This window comes from Gorilla gorilla, chromosome 15 (genome assembly GCF_029281585.2).
Source record: "Gorilla gorilla gorilla isolate KB3781 chromosome 15, NHGRI_mGorGor1-v2.1_pri, whole genome shotgun sequence".
Classification (NCBI taxonomy): Eukaryota; Metazoa; Chordata; class Mammalia; order Primates; family Hominidae; genus Gorilla; species Gorilla gorilla.
The window spans coordinates 37481566-37500692 of record NC_073239.2 but is presented as its reverse complement, the minus strand read 5'-3'; the positions used below and the strand labels follow the sequence as shown (position 1 = coordinate 37500692).

Here is a 19127-nt window from a genome sequence, read left to right as displayed (position 1 = left end):
CAAATATCATGTTGAAACGTGATCTCTAGTTTTGGAGGTGGGGCCTAGTGGGAGGTGTTTCAATCATGGGGGTGAATCTTCATGAATGGCCTGGGCCATCCCCTTGGTGATGAGTGAGCTCTTGCTCTGAGTTCTCATGAGATCTGGACATTTACAGGTATGTGGCACCCCTGCCCCTGCCAAAAAAGTAAACTTGCTCCTGCTTTCACCATGTGACATGCCTGCTCCTCCTTTGCCTTCTGCCAGAATTGTGAGCTTTCTGAGACCTCCCCAGAAATGGATGCCAGCATTATGCTTCCTATACAGCCTGCAGAACCATAAGCCAATTAACTCTCTTTTTTCTTTTTCTTTTTCTTTCTTTCTTTCTTTCTTTCTTTCTTTCTTTCTTTTTTTGTTTTCTTTCATCTTTCCTTCTTCTTTTTTGATGGAGTCTCACTCTGTTGCCTGGGCTGGAGTGCAGTAAGTGGTACGATATTGGCTCACTGAAACCTCTGCCTCCCGGGTTTAAGTGATTCTTCTGCCTCCACCTCCCAAGTAGCTTGGGATTACAGGCACCTGCCACTACACCCAGCTAATTTTTTGTATTTTTAATAGAGATGGGGTTTCACCATGTTAGCCAGGCTAGTCTTGAACTCCTGACCTCATGATTCACCGGCTTCGGCCTCCCAAAGTGCTGGGATTACAGCCTCTTTTCTTATACATTACCCAATCTCATGGAGTTTCTTTATAGCAGGTCAAGGATGGCCTATTCCACCCCCGCAGGATGTTATCCTTATTGAGACCAGTTGGCCAGAAGAGAAATTAAATTTACTGCACTCTGATTTGGTGTTGGTCCTACAATCCTCAAATAAGATTGATCATAAACTTCAAAAGTCTGTTGACAAGGAAGCTATGCATGTTGCAAGTTTCATTAAAGAATATGATGATGCATGTGGGGACTTTTTTGGCTGGTTGTGTTGTTTACTGTCCTCTGATTCTATCTATAACTTTCTTGTATGCGCAATCTTCACTATTTTTATACATGTATTGCTATTTTATCATTATATGTCTCTTGTCAATGCCATGCCTATTGTAGGAAAAGAAAAGGATGCAATCAAAGACCCATAAATCATCATAAATTGTAGGATAGATCTGATCCAGTTGGCTTTTCAGATTGAACCCTAGGCCTTACTCCCTCTCACCACTTAAACAATTGGCTATTAAATCAGGTCAGATTGTGTCCTTCTTCTATGATCTGAACTCACTAATATTGAAACTATCATCACCAATGACAGATGACCAAATAAACAACCCTGGGAATGAGACTTCCTAGCACTGTGGGACTTCCTGCTGGTTGTTGGCCTTCACATACATTCCATAAAATGATCTTTGGCCAATAGTGGGGACTGAGGCCTCAACTCTGACCTTTCATTCTCTTGCCAAAAATCCTGTCTAAGGGGCCTGGAGATTCACACTCTACAAGCCATAAAATCTCATGATTTTTTTTTTCAATTAACCTGGTATAATGTGGCTTATTTTCCAAGCTGACCCTGTGATAGCATCACATAACACATGGCAGACCCCCTTATCTTAACTCAAGTGTTCCTTTCTACTGACTTCATGTCTTTACACAATGGTTTAACTCTCTCGACCAACTGTCAACTAAAGAATTCCTAAAACTCACCTATGACTTGTAAGACCCCTTGTTGAGATGTCTTGCCTTTTCAGGATGAACCAATGTATACCTTCCACTTATTGATTTACAATTTAATTTGCAACTTGTGTCTCCATGAAATGTACAAAATCAAACTGTAAGCTGACCACCTTGGGCTCACTCTCTCAGAAGCTCTTAAGACTGTGTAACCCTAGGCCATGGTCACTCACATTGGCTTAGAATAAAGCTATCTAAGTACTTTGGCAGAATTTGGTTTTTTCATCACCACAACTGAAAAAACTTGACCTTCACAAAACCACTTTTCTGTTTAGTAGAAATTTCCCAGGGCTACAAAGCCTTCACTGTATGAGCTGCAAATCAAGCCAAAATGTTATCAGAGATGAAGAGATGGGGATAGCCATCAACCCTGGGGATGGACCTCCCTGGAGCTGGGCATTCAAGAGGATGAATGCAGCAGAAGGCGTATCCAGGGAGGTCTGGTCTGCTGATTTTTCTAGGCATAAAGCAAATTTATTTTTTAAATTAAAATAAAAATGCATGCACTTTCAAATGTACTTAGTGCAACATACTGAACTTAAATTCCAGTTTTCCTGGAATTACTTGTGTCTTGAGCTAAAGACTGTATTTGGTATAACAAGGAAGGAAAGAAATTATTTTTCCCACAAAATTAGTTTAAAAACACATATAATTGGCCAGGCGCGGTGGCTCACGCCTGTAATCCCAGCACTTTGGGAGGCCGAGGCGGGCGGATCACGAGGTCAGGAGATCGAGACCATCCTGGCTAACATGGTGAAACCCCGTCTCTACTAAAAAATACAAAAAATTAGCCGGGCGTGGTGGCGGGCGCCTGTAGTCCCAGCTACTCGGGAGGCTGAGGCAGGAGAATGGCGTGAACCTGGGAGGAAGAGCTTGCAGTGAGCTGAGATTGCGCCACTGCACTCCAGCCTGGGCGACAGAGCCAGACTCCGTCTCAAAAAAAAAAAAAAACACATATAATTAAACAAAATAAAAATATTATCTCATCTTTTAAAGAATATTTACTAATTCACAGATATTACCTGAAGTTTAGAAAACCACCTAAGAACAATTGTTTAAAAATTATTTAGGGAAAATGAAGCAAAATTGTTTTTACAATCTGAGATTTTAACAGCCAGTGCACTCCTGTTCCTCAGCTGAATGTCCCCTTCATTCCGAGTGTCTGCAGTAGAATTGAACTGGGGAGCAGTTAGGTTCCAGGGAAATATTCACTCCTGTTTTCTTCTCTCCCCAATCTCAGCCTTTCGGTGATTGTTTGGGCAAAGCCTCCCTTGTGGTAGAAGATGCCTCACTTCTGGGAGAGGAGGCTCCTCATCTTGCAGACAAGAAGCAGCACCCACTGGTTCCTGCTCCAAAAGCCATTAACATTATAAACTGCAGGTGCGGTGGCTCAAACCTGTAATCCCAGCACCATTTGGGAGGTTGAGGCAGAAGGATTGCTTGAGCCCAGGAGTTTGAGAACAGCCTGGGCAACAAAGTGAGACCCAATCTCTACAAAAACTAGAGAAAAAATAGCTGGGTGTGGTGGCACTCACCTGTACTAAGGAGGCTGGGCTGGGAAGATCTCTTGAGCCTAGGTGGTTGAGGCTGCAGTGAGCCAAGATCATGCCTCTGCACTTGAGCTTGGGTGACAGAGTAAGACCCTATCTCAAAAAATAAATTACAAACTGATTCACAATAACTTTGGTTTTGTCACTAATATGCTGAATATTTTTGTTACAACTAATATGCAAAATGCAAACTGGCTATCACTACCATTCTGATAATGGTATTAGCTGTCCTACGTACCTGACGACTTAATGCTTAACCTAATGTTCCTCTTTCCCACTTTGATTTGGAAACTTGTTGCAATAGAGTTCTTTACCCCAAAGTCTTAAGGAATTCAAGACAAGACTAGAATATGTTAAGATACCACAAAAACAAAAAATATACATAGTTAAGAGCTTTCATGGGTAAGCAAATTTTATACATATAAAAATAATTTACATGCAAATGACCAAGAGGAAAGGTTAAGTGACTCTAGTGTAAATAATTAGTTTTCTGATCCTGCCAGAGCATATTAAGAAAAATTCACTTTGGCAAAATTATATGGATTTGAAGAAGTAACAAGTGGGTTTCTCTAAAGCACAGTTTGGCTTTTTACTAGAATATCAAGTCACCTTTTTTGGGTGAGGAGAGTACAAAGGGAGTGGGCAGCTGGTGAAAATAAACATTTAAAATTACTTAAAACTTCAACAAATGGGATCTGTATTTAAATCCGTTTTGGTCTATCTTCCCTTTGTTTTTTCTAATCCCAACATTGCAAACCTCAGCCACTGTCAAGGGCAATCTCAGACTGGGGGTTGCTGCCTAGGGTGAGGTTCTAGCAAGACTTACAAGCAGAGCTCAGGGAAAAGTCTGCATGGGAAAACAGAGCCAGACTTAGAAGGCATTGCTGATGAATCCCATTTTCTTATTACAGAAGAGCTAGCAAAAACTGCAATATGATGTGTAAAGTCAGTGTAATCTTATGGAAGTTATATAAAAGTCACAACATGAGGCATGAGATACCTCAGATATTGTTCCCTCTAAATCTCATGTTGCATTGTGTTATCCCCAATGTTGGTGATAGGTCTGGAGGGAGGTGATTGGATCATGGGGGTGGATTTCTCAGGAATGGTCTAGCATCATCTCCCTGGTGCTGTCCTTGTGATAGTGAGTGAATTCTTGCAAGATCTATTTGTTTAAAAGTGTGTGGTGCTTCCCCTGCCTTGCCAGGTGATGTGCCTGCCTGCTCCTTCTTCATCTTCTGCCATGAATAAAAGCCTCCTGAGGCCTCACCAGAAGCTAGGCAGATGCCAGAACCATGCTTGTACAGCCTGCAGCTATACAAACTTCTTTTCAAACCTCTTTTCTTTATAAATTACCCAGTCTCAGGTATTTCTTTATAGCAATGCAAGAATGGCCTAATACAGAAAATTGGTACTGAGACATGGGGCACTGCTATAAAGATACTTGAAAATGTGGAAGTGACTTTGGAACTAGGCAATGGGCAGGAGTTGGAAGAGTTTGTAAGGCTCAGAATACAGGAAGATGAAGGAAAGTTCTGAATGTCTTAGAGACTAGTTAAATGGTTGTGACCAAAATGCTGATAGTGATATGGACAGTGAAGGATAGGCTGATGCAGTCTCAGATGGAAATGAGGAACTTACTGGGACTTCGAAAAAAGGTCATGCCTTTGCAAAGAACTTGGCTGCAGTCTGTTCATGTACTAGGGATCTGAGGAAGTTTGAACACTCAGATGCAGGAGCAAAAAATGACTTAAAGTTGGAATTTACAATTAAATGGGAAGAGCAGACCACACGAGTATAGAAAATTTGCAGCCTGCCCATTTGGCAAAGGAAGATAAAGCATTTTCAGGGGAAGAATCTAAATAGGCTGTGGCGCAACCACTTATTAGAGACATTTGCATAACTGAAAAAAAGCTAGGTGCTGATAGCCAAGACAATTAAAAAAAGGCCTTGAAGGCATTTCAGAAATCTTTGCAGCAGCTCATCCCAGCAGAGACCTAGAGGTCCAGGATGAAAGAATGGTTTCCTGTGTAGTGGGATTTTAAAAATTAATTAATTTATTTACTTATTTATTCTGAGATGGAGTCTCACTCTGTCACCCAGGCTGGAGTGCAGTGGCACAATCTCAGCTCACTGCAAGCTCTGCCTCCCAGGTTCATGCCACTCTCCTGCCTCAGCCTCCCAAGTAGTTGGGACTACAGGCGCCTGCCACCATGCCTGGCTAATTTTTTGTATTTTTAGTAGAGACGGGTTTTCACTGTCTTAGCTAGGATGGTCTCAGTCTCCTGACCTCGTGATCTGCCCGCCTTGGCCTCCCAAAGTGCTGGGATTAGAGGCATGAGCAACCATGCCCAGGCTGTAGCGGGATTTTTTAAGGAATCACAGAGACCGATGGGGTTGAGGAGGGTATTTATTATTTAGGTGCACCAGCCCAGTCAGATTAACATCCAAAGGACTGAGTCCTGAACAAAGACTTAAGTTACCTTTGAAGCATTTTGTGGGGTGGTGGGGAGTGGGGAGATCTGTGCAGGGGGAAGCATATTACAGAAGTGAGAAACAAAGACAGTTATTCAATTAATTGAGACATGCATTATATCATTTCTTACTTTTCAAGGAAAAACATGTTTTACGACTTGAGTTTATCTGTCTAGTGACCTTGCAGCTGCACAGCTAGAGAAACAGGGTCTTCACAATGCCTGGGAAAGGAAGAGAGATGAGGCTCACTAGCCACAGAAAAACAGGCAGTTAATTTTTAAAGGGCTCCAGCTCTTTCTCTTTCTCAGGGGGGATTTGGGTTTTCTTACATACAACTGAGTTTCTGCTTACACATTCTTTAATTTCTTTTAATTCCTGTTCCACTTGGACCAGGGCCAGGGCACCACTGCCCTGTACCACCCCCAGGAGGGTGTTCCTTGCATCCTGGCCCTTCTAGCTCCAGCCTTGGTTCAAAGGGCTCCAGATAGAGCTCAGGCCATGGCCTCAGATGGTGCAAACTATAAGCCTTGGTGGCTTCCATGTGGTGTTAAGCCTGCAGGTGAGCAAAGTGCAAGAGTGAAGGAGGCTTGTCATTCTCTGCCTAAATTTCAGAGGATGTATGAGAAAGGCTGGATGCCCAGGGAGAAGCCTATGCCCGGCTGGAGCCCTCGAAGAGGACCTCTTCTAGGACAGTGCCAAGTGGAAATGTGGGGTTGGAGGCCCCAGACGGGGTCCTGACTGGGGGGGGGCTGCCTAGTGGAGCTGTGGGAGGGGGGCTGCTGCCCTCCAGATCCCAGAATGATAGAGCCACCAGCAGCTCATGTCTTCAGTGTAGAAAAGCTGTGCGAGCAGAGCTGCCCAAGGCCTTGGGAGCCCACCCTGTGCATCCTGGGAATGCTCTATGTTCCCAGGATGTGGGACATGGTTTCAAAGGAGATTATTTTGGAACTTTGAGATTTAATGACTGCCTTGCTGGGATTTGAACTTGTGTGGGGCCTGTAGCCCCTTCCTTTTGGCCAATTTCTCTCTTTTGTAGTGGGAATGTTTACCCAATGCCTGTACCCCAATTTTGTCTTAGAAGTAAATAACTGGTTTTGATTTTACAGGCTCATCAGTGGAAGGGACTTGCCTTGTCTCAGAAGAAACTGCATTTTCGAGTGATGCCAAAACAGGTTGAGACTTTTGGGGGACTATTGAGAAGGGATGATTGTATTTTGCAATGTGAGAAGGACATGAGATTTGAAGGGCCAGGGATGGAATGAAATAGTTTGGATGTTGTACCCTTTAAGTCTCATGTTGAATTGTAATTCCCAGTGTTGGAGTTGGGGTCTGGTGGGAGGTGATGGGGTCATGAGGACTGATTTCTCATGTTTAGTACCATCCTCTTGGCACTGTCTTTGCAAGAGTGAGTGAGTTCTCATGACATCTGGCTGTTTAAAAGTGTGTGGCACCTCTCCCTGCTTGCTCCTGCTCTGGCCATGTGACACACCTTCTTTTGCTTCACCTTCTGCCATGTGTAAAACCTCCCTGAGGACCCTTCTTGAAGCCAAGCAACTGCCAATGCAAAGCTTCCTGTACAGCCTGCAGAACTGTGAGCCAAGTCAACCTTTCTTTTCTGTATAAATTATGTAGTGCTTAGGTATTCCTTTATAGTAATGCAAGAATGTCATAATACAAGGCATAATGGTTTGCATTTTAAAAATGAAAATTAGATTTATGTAATTTATCATGAAAAGATGAAATGAGTTAATAATGAGCAATATCTACATGTTGTCTCAGAGGTGCTGACAATCTGTCAGGGAATTACATGCATTGATCAAGCAGTTTACCTTCAAGTTGAACAACAAGATGTTCCTATCTAACATAACAAAATTTTGACATTATTTGGGAGACTGGAAATAATGCTACATAATATCAGATTGTCAAAGCCAAATAAATATAGAGACAAACATCTGAAATTAAAATGTTTTATTTGAGATACAAGTATTACAATTTGACACATACATGCAGAATGGGTGTCTTTAGTATGTCCGAAACATAAAGAGAAAGTTAGAGGTTTTATAAAAAGGGAGGCAGAGAGAAAAACGGTATGTATTTCTCTTTGAGAAAGTTCACTGGCACCAGTAAGGTTTTTGAGAGCTGGCAGGCTCTGATAGGTGAGGGACAGTGGTGGGTAAAACTAGTCTTAGTGTTGCAAGAGGTTGTTTCAGTAACCATTCGAGAAAACTGGTTTCAGCTTAAAGCAGGTAATTTCAGCAGCCAGGCATGCAGAGAATTACGTTCTTGGAGTGGTGTTTTTGCCCTGAATGCCTCCTCCCCCTGGCTTCTTGATGGTTTTATTTGGTGTGACAAGAATGACCCAATTCATATGATCAATTTTTACATTTACCCCTTTCCATCAAGATCTTTCTCTTAAAGCATCAACCATGTTTATAGTTGTACAACGACTACAAGTTAGGCTTAATCATCCCTTAGTGCTAGGATGGACCTGTCCCAGTTGCTCTGTCCCACATCTGGGAAAGGTATGGAGGTCTACATCAGGTCTATGTCAAGATTTATGGCTTAAAACATCTATCCGAGGAAAAAAATAAAACTGACCAGTAATCCCAGGAGAGAAACATACCTTGGCAAATTCGAAGATATTTCTAATTTTATTTAACAATTTTAAACTTAATTAATGTATCAAAGATTTGCCTAACTCATGTCAAACAAAATATGTTTGGGTTAATTAATATATATTTTATATGAGCATTCCTTTATTTAAACCATCCTTTTTTCCTAGAATGATGGATTAGGGGCTTTCGGTGTGCTTCAGCCACTTGGAAGTAGAAAAATAAGCATAAAGATAAACTTTGTGAGCTTCAATTCAAGAAGAAAAATAGGAATTCACAGGAATAGAGAAGAACACTCCAGACCCTGTGGAGGGGGAGGTGGGAAAGCAGCCTCTGCGATAGCATTTTGTTCATAAAAGGGAGTGAAACTGCAGTACGAGAGAAGAACATCCAGTCTCCCTCTGCGACTCACCTTTCCACTGGGGATCTGTGCAACCCAGATTAAGGGAGAGCAGTCTGTTTCTCCCAAGAAAGCACTTATGTGCTTAGAGCTAGCACAAAAGTGGCTGAGAGATGGGGAAAGAGGAAAGACACTCAGAAAAGCTGCAGGCATTTCCCCAGACCTGGGACTGAGAGAAGGATGCCATTTTTAATCTGGGCTCATACAAAGTCAATCATTCTTTGGTGCCTGGCAATGGTGGCCACTGCAGACACTTTAATCTTGGGCTAGGAATTGAAGTGCTTGCTCTGGAGCAGGGGAGCAGCCTCCACAGCCAGAATAATTGAGTGTTGAGTGTGGAAAGTGCCCCAGCAGTAGGTGTTGGAATTAGGCTCTCTCCTCTTGCAGGACTGTAGTGGGAAGAGAGTTGCTAAAGCAGAGGTTTCTCAAGGATGGTGAGACTTGCAGCCAAGAACAGCTTTGCAACCTGGAACTGGTCTGTGTGTGTCATTGCTGGGTGTCCCAGCCTGCTCCCTTGGTCAGTTGAGAGAGTACCTCATCAGCTCCAAGAAACAGGAGGGAGGTGAACCCGTTTCCCCAGGAGACCTAAACTTTGGTGAGGACCAGTCCTAAGGGAAGGAGGAATACAGCTTGCCGAACACACCCCTTGAGTCAAAGGAAACATGATCGTGACATCAGCTGCTGAAAGGGGCACACCAAAGCCTGGGAACGGATTTAGAGAGGTGGTCATCTCTTGCCGTCTGTCACCTTCCTAGTGCACTGCTGCAGACCCAGCAGTGGTCATCCTGTTGGGGCCCAAGGAACGTGGGCTGAAAGAGGCTGCTTCTTAGGTTTCTCCAGCAGCTCTGCCCCTGCTGAAGACTAGTACACACGGGGACAGGGTGCTTTTGGCACTTTGTCACTTCTGCACCTGTCGAGGACAAGTACACAGAGGAGAAGACCCTACAGCCAGCTGTTACTCTTAAGCACTGTCTACTGGACTGAAGCCTGAATTACACCACCAAACAAAAATACATCACCACACCAAGCCACCACAGGAGCCTATCTGCAACCAAGGAACTTGTACAGAGCCTTGGTCCTCTGAAAGTACCCAGAAATGAAGCAAATTGATCCTATACAACAGACACCACAGTCACACCCTTAAGAGAAAGACAGAATGAAAAATTAAAAAAAAAACTCCTTCCAAATGATATCAAATTCAACAAAAGAAGCATCAAGTCTCTCAGATGAGAAGAAACCAGCACAAGAACTCTGGCAATACAAAAAGCCAGAATTTTCCATCATCTCCAAAGGATTACACCAGCAAACTAGCAATGAGTCCTAACCAGAATGAAATGTCTGAAATTACATGTATAGTATTCAAGATATAAGTGGCAAAAAAATTCACCAAAATCCAACAGAAAGTTGGAATCCAACAACAACCCCATAACAACGATCCTGGATTTGAATGACAAGATAGCTATATTGAAAAAGAACCAAGCAGAGCTTCTTGAATTGAAAAATTTACTATAGGAATTTCAAAAAGAGTTGGCAGCCTTAGCAACAGACTAGGCCAAATAGAAGAACTAATTCAAGAGCTCAAAGACCAGACCTTTGAATCAACCCAGTCAGACAAAAATAAAAAAAGAATTTAAAAATAATGAACCAAACTTTTGAGAAATATAGAATTATGTAAAGGAACAAAATCTATGACTTATTATTGGCATTTTTTTTTGAGACAGAATCTCACTCTGTTACCCAGTCTGTAGTGAGGTGGCATGATCTTGGCTCACTGAAACCTCCACCTCCTGGGTTCAAGCAATTCTCGTGCCTCAGCCTCCTAAGTATCTGAGATTACAGGCGTATGCCACCATGCCTGGCTAATTTTTGTATTTTTAGTAGAGATGAGGTTTTGCCATGCTGGCCAGGTAGGTCTCAAACTTCTGGCCTCGGGTGATACTCCCACCTTGGCCTCCCAAAGTGCTGGGATGACTGGCATGAGCCACTGTGCCTGGCTGACTTATTGGCATTTCTAACAGAGAAGAAGAGAAAGTAAGCAACTTGGAAAACATTTTTGAGGATATAATTCAGGAAAGTGTCCTCAATCTTGCTAGAGAGTTCCACCAGCTGATACAAGAAATCCAGAGAACTCCCATGAGACTGAAGGTAGGCAGTGAAGCAAATGTTTGCATTCTTGTGTGGCTCTGATTAGCATCAGGATACCTACATTTTACATGGGAAAGGAGGGAGCAGAGGAAACAGTTAATTATGCGTTCATCTCACATTCAGTAAATCTTCATTTTACATAAGACAAAGTAAGCATGTGAGTAGAGGGAGTGGAGTAGAGGAAAAGTCAATGATTCATTCATATCAGGATAGGCAGAGGGATGATTTCTGGTCCTGACCTTGTCCCAGAACTATGAAAGTAACCTGGTAATTGAGATTGTCAGGGTGAAATTGAGCCGACTCACTTTTAGGGCTAGTTTATAGGTGGGATGTGCATTCTGAAAGATTTAGGGGCTCACAGCAAATTGTGAGGGAAGACATCTGAGGAGACATGCGGCCTTCTGTCACTGTGGGAACCTGGCTTATGGATGAGGCTATGACACAGGGTTGTGAAGTTATAGCTATGTGTTTGAGAACAAGGAAGGCAGTACTGCATAACTCAGTTCCCAAGCTTAATTTTCCCTTTGACACAGTGAGCTTGGGGTTGGGGTCTGTATTCTCTTTTCTCTCACAAAATTATATGGGAACATTACAGAAAATGAGAGGTTCTGCGCTCACTATTAAATAAGAATGACCAGGAGAGCCATGGGTAAGCTCCCTCCTCAGTCATCAGGACCGCAACAGAGAGTTTTCCCCTGTGTGGACAGGGTTCTGAATTCTGCAGGATCCCGTGGGGACACAAGGGTCAGGATAGAGGCACTCATTCAGCCAGGTACAGTGTCTCATGCCTGTAATGTCAGCTACACTGGAGGCTGAGGTCACCTTGAGGCCAGGGTTTCAAGACCAACCTGGGCAACATAGCAAGATCCCATATCTAAAAATAAAATTAGCCGGGTGTGGTGGCATGCACCTGTAATCCTAGTTACTTGGGAGGGAGGCTGAGGTGGGACGATTGCTTGAGCCTAGCCGTTGGAGACTACAACGATCTAGGATTACACCACTGCACTCCAGTCTCAGCAACAGTAAGACTCCGTATGTAACAACAACCAACCAGTTCTGCGTTTTGAGTGTAAATTACCATAGCCTTTATAACAGAAATTAGGCAGCAACTCTCATCATTCAAAATGCATAAGCAATTTGGCTAAGCAATTGTACTTCTAGATTATTTATTTATTTATTTATTATTGGGACAGAGTCTCACTCTGTCCCCCAGACTGGAGTCCAGTGACATGATCTCAGCTCACTGCAACCTCCACCTCATGGGTTCAGGCAATTGCCCTACCTCAGCCTCCCGAGTAGCTGGGGCTACAAGTGCACATCACCATACCCAGCTAATTTTTGTATTTTTTGTAGAAACGGGGTTTTGCCATGTTGGCCAGGCTGGTCTCAAACTTCTGACCTCAGGTGATCCACCCACCTCGACCTCCCAAAGTGCTGGGATTACAGGCACTAGGTCCCTAAATTAGAGCCATATTCTTTAATGTCTGAAAGCACTCTTGCATATTTATTACTGCATTGTTTGAACTTAAATATCCACAACAGGATAACAGGATAATTAAACAGTTAATTGCACTATTGCACATCCATCTGTTAACAAAATGAAATCGATCTTTTTGTACTGTGGTGTAAAGATTTTCTGAACATAGTTCAGGTAAAAAAAAAAAAAAAGACCACTGTTGAATAATGCTTCCAGTATAACACAATGTGTTTGAAAATGTACACAATACACTGTAATATCCAACACATACAACTATCAAAGTAAATATATTTTATTCTAGGGTAATTATTAAAACATTAAGAAATACTCTTTAATCATATATGTTTAAACTTGTAGAAAATCAATAACATACAAGTAAAGAAGATCAAGAAGCCAAAAAAAGCAATTCCAAGTATACAATGCATGGTGAAAAGTGATGGAAGAAAATTGCAGGAATTTAAAATGCAAAATTAAAATACAGCCGTATAATTCATGATACATAATTCTTCATTGAACCCCGAATCTGTCAGGACATATGTGTGATCTTGGATAACGAATTCAACCTACTTGACACTGAATTTTCTTGACTGTAAACTGTTTTAGAGATGTTCCTCACTTGGTTGCATGAAGCACATCTGTGTGTGTTAAGGCACTTCCCACAGCATCTGCGACACAGAACCATGGCAGCTGTGCTCTTCCTGGTCCCTGCACACAGACCCACAGCAGTATGTTGTGTCTTTTTTTAATACAAAAGGCTTTGAAAATGTCCCACAGCTTCTTCAGCAACTGACTGTCAAAAGGGGCAGCCTTCAAAAGTAGAATTCTGGCAAATGTCTTCAAAAGACACAACATTCTGGCAATGGGCTCATTTCCCCTCCCGCCTTGCTCTTCTGGATGGATCCATTCTCTCCCACAGCATAGTCATTTTCTTCCACTCCACCGTAAAAATTGTCCTTCTAGTGGCAAGAGTGACGTAAGTGATATGTGGAAATATCTTTCCAAGCCTGCTTGGAGGAGCTTCCTCTGCCTGCTTCTCTTTGGCCACCTCCAGGGCTGCTCTGTCACCCCCAACAGCATGGACCTAACTGCAGTCACTCTGGAAGCTTCCCTCTAACGGAAGCTTGTGCAGGAAATATCATGCATGGAGCAGCATGGGGACAGGGGCTGGCCAGCTGGGCAGGGCTCACACTCCTGACACCCAGACTCCAGGATACTCCTCTGTCCCCACCCAGGGCAGATCCCTGCCCTAAAAGTTTTCCCTCTTATGTCCAGCAAATGCTGCATGGAGCCCTGGAATTCTATGTGGAAAGCTAGGAAGAGGGAGAGCTGAAATGAGGATGTAATCACCCTTTCCAAAGAGGTCAGTCCAGTACTACCCTGTGCTCCTGGGCAAGCTCTCCAGGCTGAGGGAACAGGAGCAGGGGTTATGTTGGATGAAGGTGGAAGTGAGGGACCTCCCAGGAGGTGTAGAATATTCCACTAGGGACACCTCATACCCTTCCAGGATTAGACCTTGAGGCCTGGAGATCCCCAGGCAATTAGTATTGAAGGTCGAATGGCCAATGACAGGAATGGGAAGGCCCACTGTGTCATTCACAAAGCACTTCCAAACCCATCACCACAGGTGAGCCTCACAACAACCCTGTGAGACCTGCAGAGCAGGGGCTCTCACAAAGGAGGAGTCGGGAATGTCAAGATTTTAACACCTTCTCCAAGTCAGGATCAGGAAATGCTGTCCCAGCGCTGACCTATATTCCCTATGCTTCCTCCCACAAAAGAGCTTAGGGTGGCTGCCAACTTGTGGGCAGAGACCCTCACTTTCCAGTCCCCACGAGGGGCTGTGCAGTGGGGAGGACAAGGCCCCCTCCTATGTCTCCTCCAAGACCCTGTTTTCTGAGGAAGGTCACTCTGGGAACTGTTGGCCTCTGCAGATGGGGGCCTGGATCATGTGGAAAGATGACGTGAAGGTCACACCTGTCAGGGTCCAGTGCTGGAGGGCAAACCTCACCTTTAAAAACTCCCACTGTTTATTTTAAATTTATTTTTATTTTTAATTTCTATGAGTACATAGTAGGTGTATATATTTATGGGGTACATGAGATAGTTTGACACAGGCATGCAATGTGTAATAACCACATCAGGGTAAATGGGGCATTCATCACCTCAAGAAAGGGAAATGCCAGATGCTTATGAAACCATCAGATCACATGAGAACTCACTTACTATCATGAGAACAGCATGGGGGAAACTGCCGCCATGATTCAGTTACCTCTCACTGGGTCCCTCCCATGACACATGAGGCTTATGGAAATTACAGTTCAGGATGACATTTGGGTGGCAACACAGCCAAACCATATCACCTTATAAAATGAATAATGTGAAAATAGCACTGGGCCTGAGGCCTGGCCCCTGCTGTGTGATGCCCCCTCTTGGGGAGAGCCTGGTTTCTGTGCCATGCAGAAACTTCCCTGTGCTTCCTGTGGGCTTGGGGTGAGCCAGGTCCTCCTGCGGGAACTGGGCACTGTAGGACAAGGAGGGTCCCTGGCCTGGGGTCTCCATTTGCCTCCTTACCCCCATCAACGAAGCACCAGAGGAGCCAACTCAATAAACCTCAATGCACGGCCCTTCCTGGACCATAGGTGCTCAGGGCCCCCTGAGTTGCCCGGGGGCAGAACACTGGGCAGTGACCAAGTACTTCCCCAACAACTCCCCCTTGCACAGATGCCTGGTGGACACACTTCCTTTAACCCTGCTCAGCTGGAGCTCAGCCCCCATCCTAGTACCTCTGCCTCCTCCTCCAGGGCAGGAAAAGAAAACCCAACCCCAAACCCATGGAGAATCCTCACCTTGGGCGAGGCCCTGGCTGGGACTCAGCCTCTTGTCAGCCCCTCGAGGAGCTCCATCTTTCCCTGTTTCCCTGCCCCACGGGACCCTGGGCCTCTGGGAAAGAGTTGAGGGTGTCATCCACTCAGCAGGCACCGCATGATCTTTGGGAAAAATTTGTGTTATACCTGCTCCTGCTGGGATAGGAGCCTCCGGAGCTGGGCAGTATTTGGACTGTAGAAAACTGAGAAGCCCCTGACCCATCATGCATCAGAGCCCACTCCCAAGATGTGGAGCCGTCAGCTGGAAGAGCTGGGCAGTGGCAGGGGACCCCGGACCCTGAGGCCTTCCTCCCTTCCATCAGGTGACCCTACCATGTGGCCTCAGCTCTAGGGAGGTGGGCCCTAGCTGGAGGCACTGCACAGCAGCATCCTGGGTAGAGGTGCCCGGAGGGCAGGCCTGCCTTCGAGGCTGTGAGGCAGGGCTGAGGCAGGCAGTGGCCAGTAGAGGGAACGGGGTGGGTGCCAAGGGGCTACAGGGCCATCTCTTAGACTTGGGGTCGGGCTGGGGGACATGGGATGGGCAGACACTGCCATCTCGACTTCATTGGTCCATCTGTGGGCTGGGAAGGCAGCTGGGAGTGTGGCCAGCTGGGAGGTAGGAGGACTCTTGGGGTAGTGACAGTCACCTGCATGAACTCAGGGCTAGAGAGCTGTGGCTCTGGGACACACAGGGTGTCCAGGGGGAGGCTGCAGTGCCCTCTGCTGTTGGGGATGAAAGGTGTCTGCCTTGAAGTGAAAGGGTCCCTGTTCAGCTCTGGGCTCCCGTGGGACCCTCAGCAGGGATGTCCTGAAGGCTCCTAACAAGCTGGAAAGCAAGGAAGGTGCCTTGCTTGGAAGTCAGGATCACCCAGCCAGGGTGGCCATCCCATGGCCTGGCTGTGTGAGGCCCTGGGGGTAGCTGTCCGCCTACCCTGCAGGGAGTGCCTCTCCTCGGCCATCAGCTGATCCAGTGCCCAGAAGGTGTCTTCCTCTGGCAGATACAGGAGGAGGATGGCAGTTAGGCAGCTCATGTCCCTGTGGTAGCCCACTTCCTGCAAGAGCCAGAGTCACCATGGAAGCATGTCACCTGAGAGGGCTGAGGCCATCTGGGAGGACTCATGTCACTGGAGAGGACAGAGGTCACCTGGGAGACCTCCCTCTGGCCCTAGGGGATTTAGGGTGCACCCCTCTCCTGACCCTGGGAGTGAGGACTAAACAAGTCCCCCACAACTCAGTTGAAAAGGGACCTGGAGGGACTTCTGCAGTGAGTGTCCAAACTCACGTAGTCCGAAGGGGCACCGGCAAGGATCATTCACATCCCCTATCCTGGGCCAGGCTGGCAAGGCCAGTGTGCCAGGCCTGGGGCAGCACCTGTGAACTGCACCCACCACAAGGACAGGCGATGGGCCACTGATCACCACACAGTGGGTCCTGTGATGGCCCAGGGGCTGCCTGCCACGCACAGGAGGGCAGCTGGGTCCAGACCCCATGTGAGCAGCCCATGGAGTGAGTTCAGCGGCTCTCCCTGCCTGGAAGGGTCTGGGAAGTGGGGGCCAAGCAGGAATAGCCACCTGGGTGACCTCCTCCCTGTCTACTGTGCTCCTACGGGGTTAAGACAAAGGGGAAATTGGATCCCTGCCAGGTTTCCAATAAAAAGTCTTCCTCACGATGCAAACTCATTTCACGACAAGAGCCTGGCCCCATCAGGCACCTCAGCAGCTTGTCAAACATGTCTGCTACAAGGACTATCCTGTGTGCAACACTGCTAAGCTCCTTGTTTGGGGCGGCACCAGGAGGGGAGGGTCATTTCTTCTTCTGAGACATGGTGGTTGGGTCCAGGCGACATCAACAGTCTGGGCCCTGACCCCTTTCCATCTCAGCGGGACCCCTTGAGACCCCAGCTTCCCTTCCTTGCTTGGTTGTCCATGCAAGCAGTTCTACCTACTATGTTATTACAGCCAGATCAGGATAAATGTCCTCTCTCTGGAATAAATGCAACGACCACCGTTCTTTGAGCATTATTTATCTTAAATTATTGTTTTAATTAGAAATGTATCTAACTTATATTAGCCAAATTTCCTTTCAATGTAACCAAATTTCTTTTAAGTAAAAATTAAATACCTTCTCTTATCAAGCATTCTATGAATACAAAATGTTTATTTTTTTCAACTTTAGAAGAAATTGAAAATGTCTACATGCTACTAATCTAAAAATACAGGCTCTGGGTTTATATGGTGTTAACCTTTCTTCCAAATTTTAAGGAATAGATATTTAAATGCCATCCACTTTGTTTTAAAATACATAAAATGTTTTCAGCTTTTGACCTCAAAATTTACAGTAGCACAGCTACTCTGTAATGAATAAACCACAGAATCAAAACAAAGAAAGATTCTACAGACCAGTCTAACCAACAATACAGTTATAAACTAGTGGTTCAAATATCAAAAACCAATTTCAATGACAAATACATGGTATGAAAACCCCGCAAAGGTCAAGTAGAATATATTATACTTGAATGAAATTATGAGTTGAGAGTAGGAAATCTACGGTTAACCAAACAAATTAAATAATGTTTCTGAGGAAATTATACTGCTAATGTTTTATTATTTGGCAAGCTATTCAGTGGAACACAAAGATATTCTTGATGAAGTTGAAAAAATATTGTAAAATGTTACTAAAGTGGATTATAAAAAATGAGGACATGAATAAGTTTAAAAAGTATTCAGGGATAAAGAGAGAAAAATAAATTTAGATTTCATACATACATAAAATATATTTAAAAAGTTGTGTTTTTGCTTGCTCAAATAAAAGGAGCAGATATTTAAATTCCATGCCTTTCATTGTAAAGTTTAGGAAATGCTTATAGCTTTCCAAACTGACATTTATACTAGCACAGTTAATCTAATCGAGTGATAACAAAATCAAAACAAGCAGAATTCTCTTGACCAATCTATTTTCTTGATTTTTAAAAGTAAATGTACTCTCAAAGAAACAAAACTATTATTCCTGGATTCTGTTATTTAAAAATATTTACTGATCGTTTACCTTACACCAAGTGATATCCAGCTCACGGAAAAATATGTGAAGTTGCCCAGCTTCATTAAGCTTAAACTCTTCTGAAGGAGAAAAGAAGCAATGGAGTAGGGACATTAAAGCAGGAGTGTGGTGATATGGCTAAGACTTCTACTTGCACACTGTGGTAGCTGTGTGGAGACTGGATTGAAAAAAGGGCAATGACAGAAGCTTAAATTAGTATCAAATATGGTAATCCTATAATTTTAAGGGTCCTTGAAATAAGAATGTACAATAGTTCTCATTATTTCCCCAAGAAAACTCTGCACTTGGCCTTGTGAGGGAAGCACTATAGTTACCAAGTGGTGGGGGTGGGAAGGTGAATTTGGAAACAACATTTGGAATTACTACACTTTAAAGGTAAAGCTGGCAGGAATTCCATACACATCAGATCTGAAAATATGTGTGAGTGTGTGTGTGTGTGTGCATGTGTCTGTCTGTGTGTGTTTGTGTGTGTGTGAAGCAGAGAGAGCAAGAACGACAGCGAGCAGAGAGAGAGGAGAGAGAGGGAGAGAATCAGACAGATACAGAAAGAGAGTGACAGGGCTACAGAGACAGAATTAAAAGGGGACACCAAGAATACTGAGCTGAGAAACTATAAAATGGGAGTTGCCATTAAACGGAATGGGGAAGAGCAAATTTGAGGAGTTTCAGTGGCTCCATATAGACATATTAATTTTGAGATTCCTAACTGACATCCACGTGGATAAGTCAGGGAGTGTTGTGTGTAGTGTCCAGTGTTTAGGTGTAATATGAAATATCAGGAAATTAATGACACAAAAATCAGTAAGAAAGCAAAGAAAGATAAGCAGTCAAAGTCGTGAGCCTAATCATCTTCTAAC

At 44.4% G+C, this 19127-nt stretch overlaps 1 pseudogene; it reads left to right on the top strand.

The window, feature by feature from the left end:
- The window catches only part of LOC115930604 (apical junction component 1 homolog), a 30815-nt pseudogene extending 15511 nt beyond the window's left edge, over window positions 1-15304 (top strand).
- Window positions 15305-19127: the final 3823 nt, after the last annotated feature.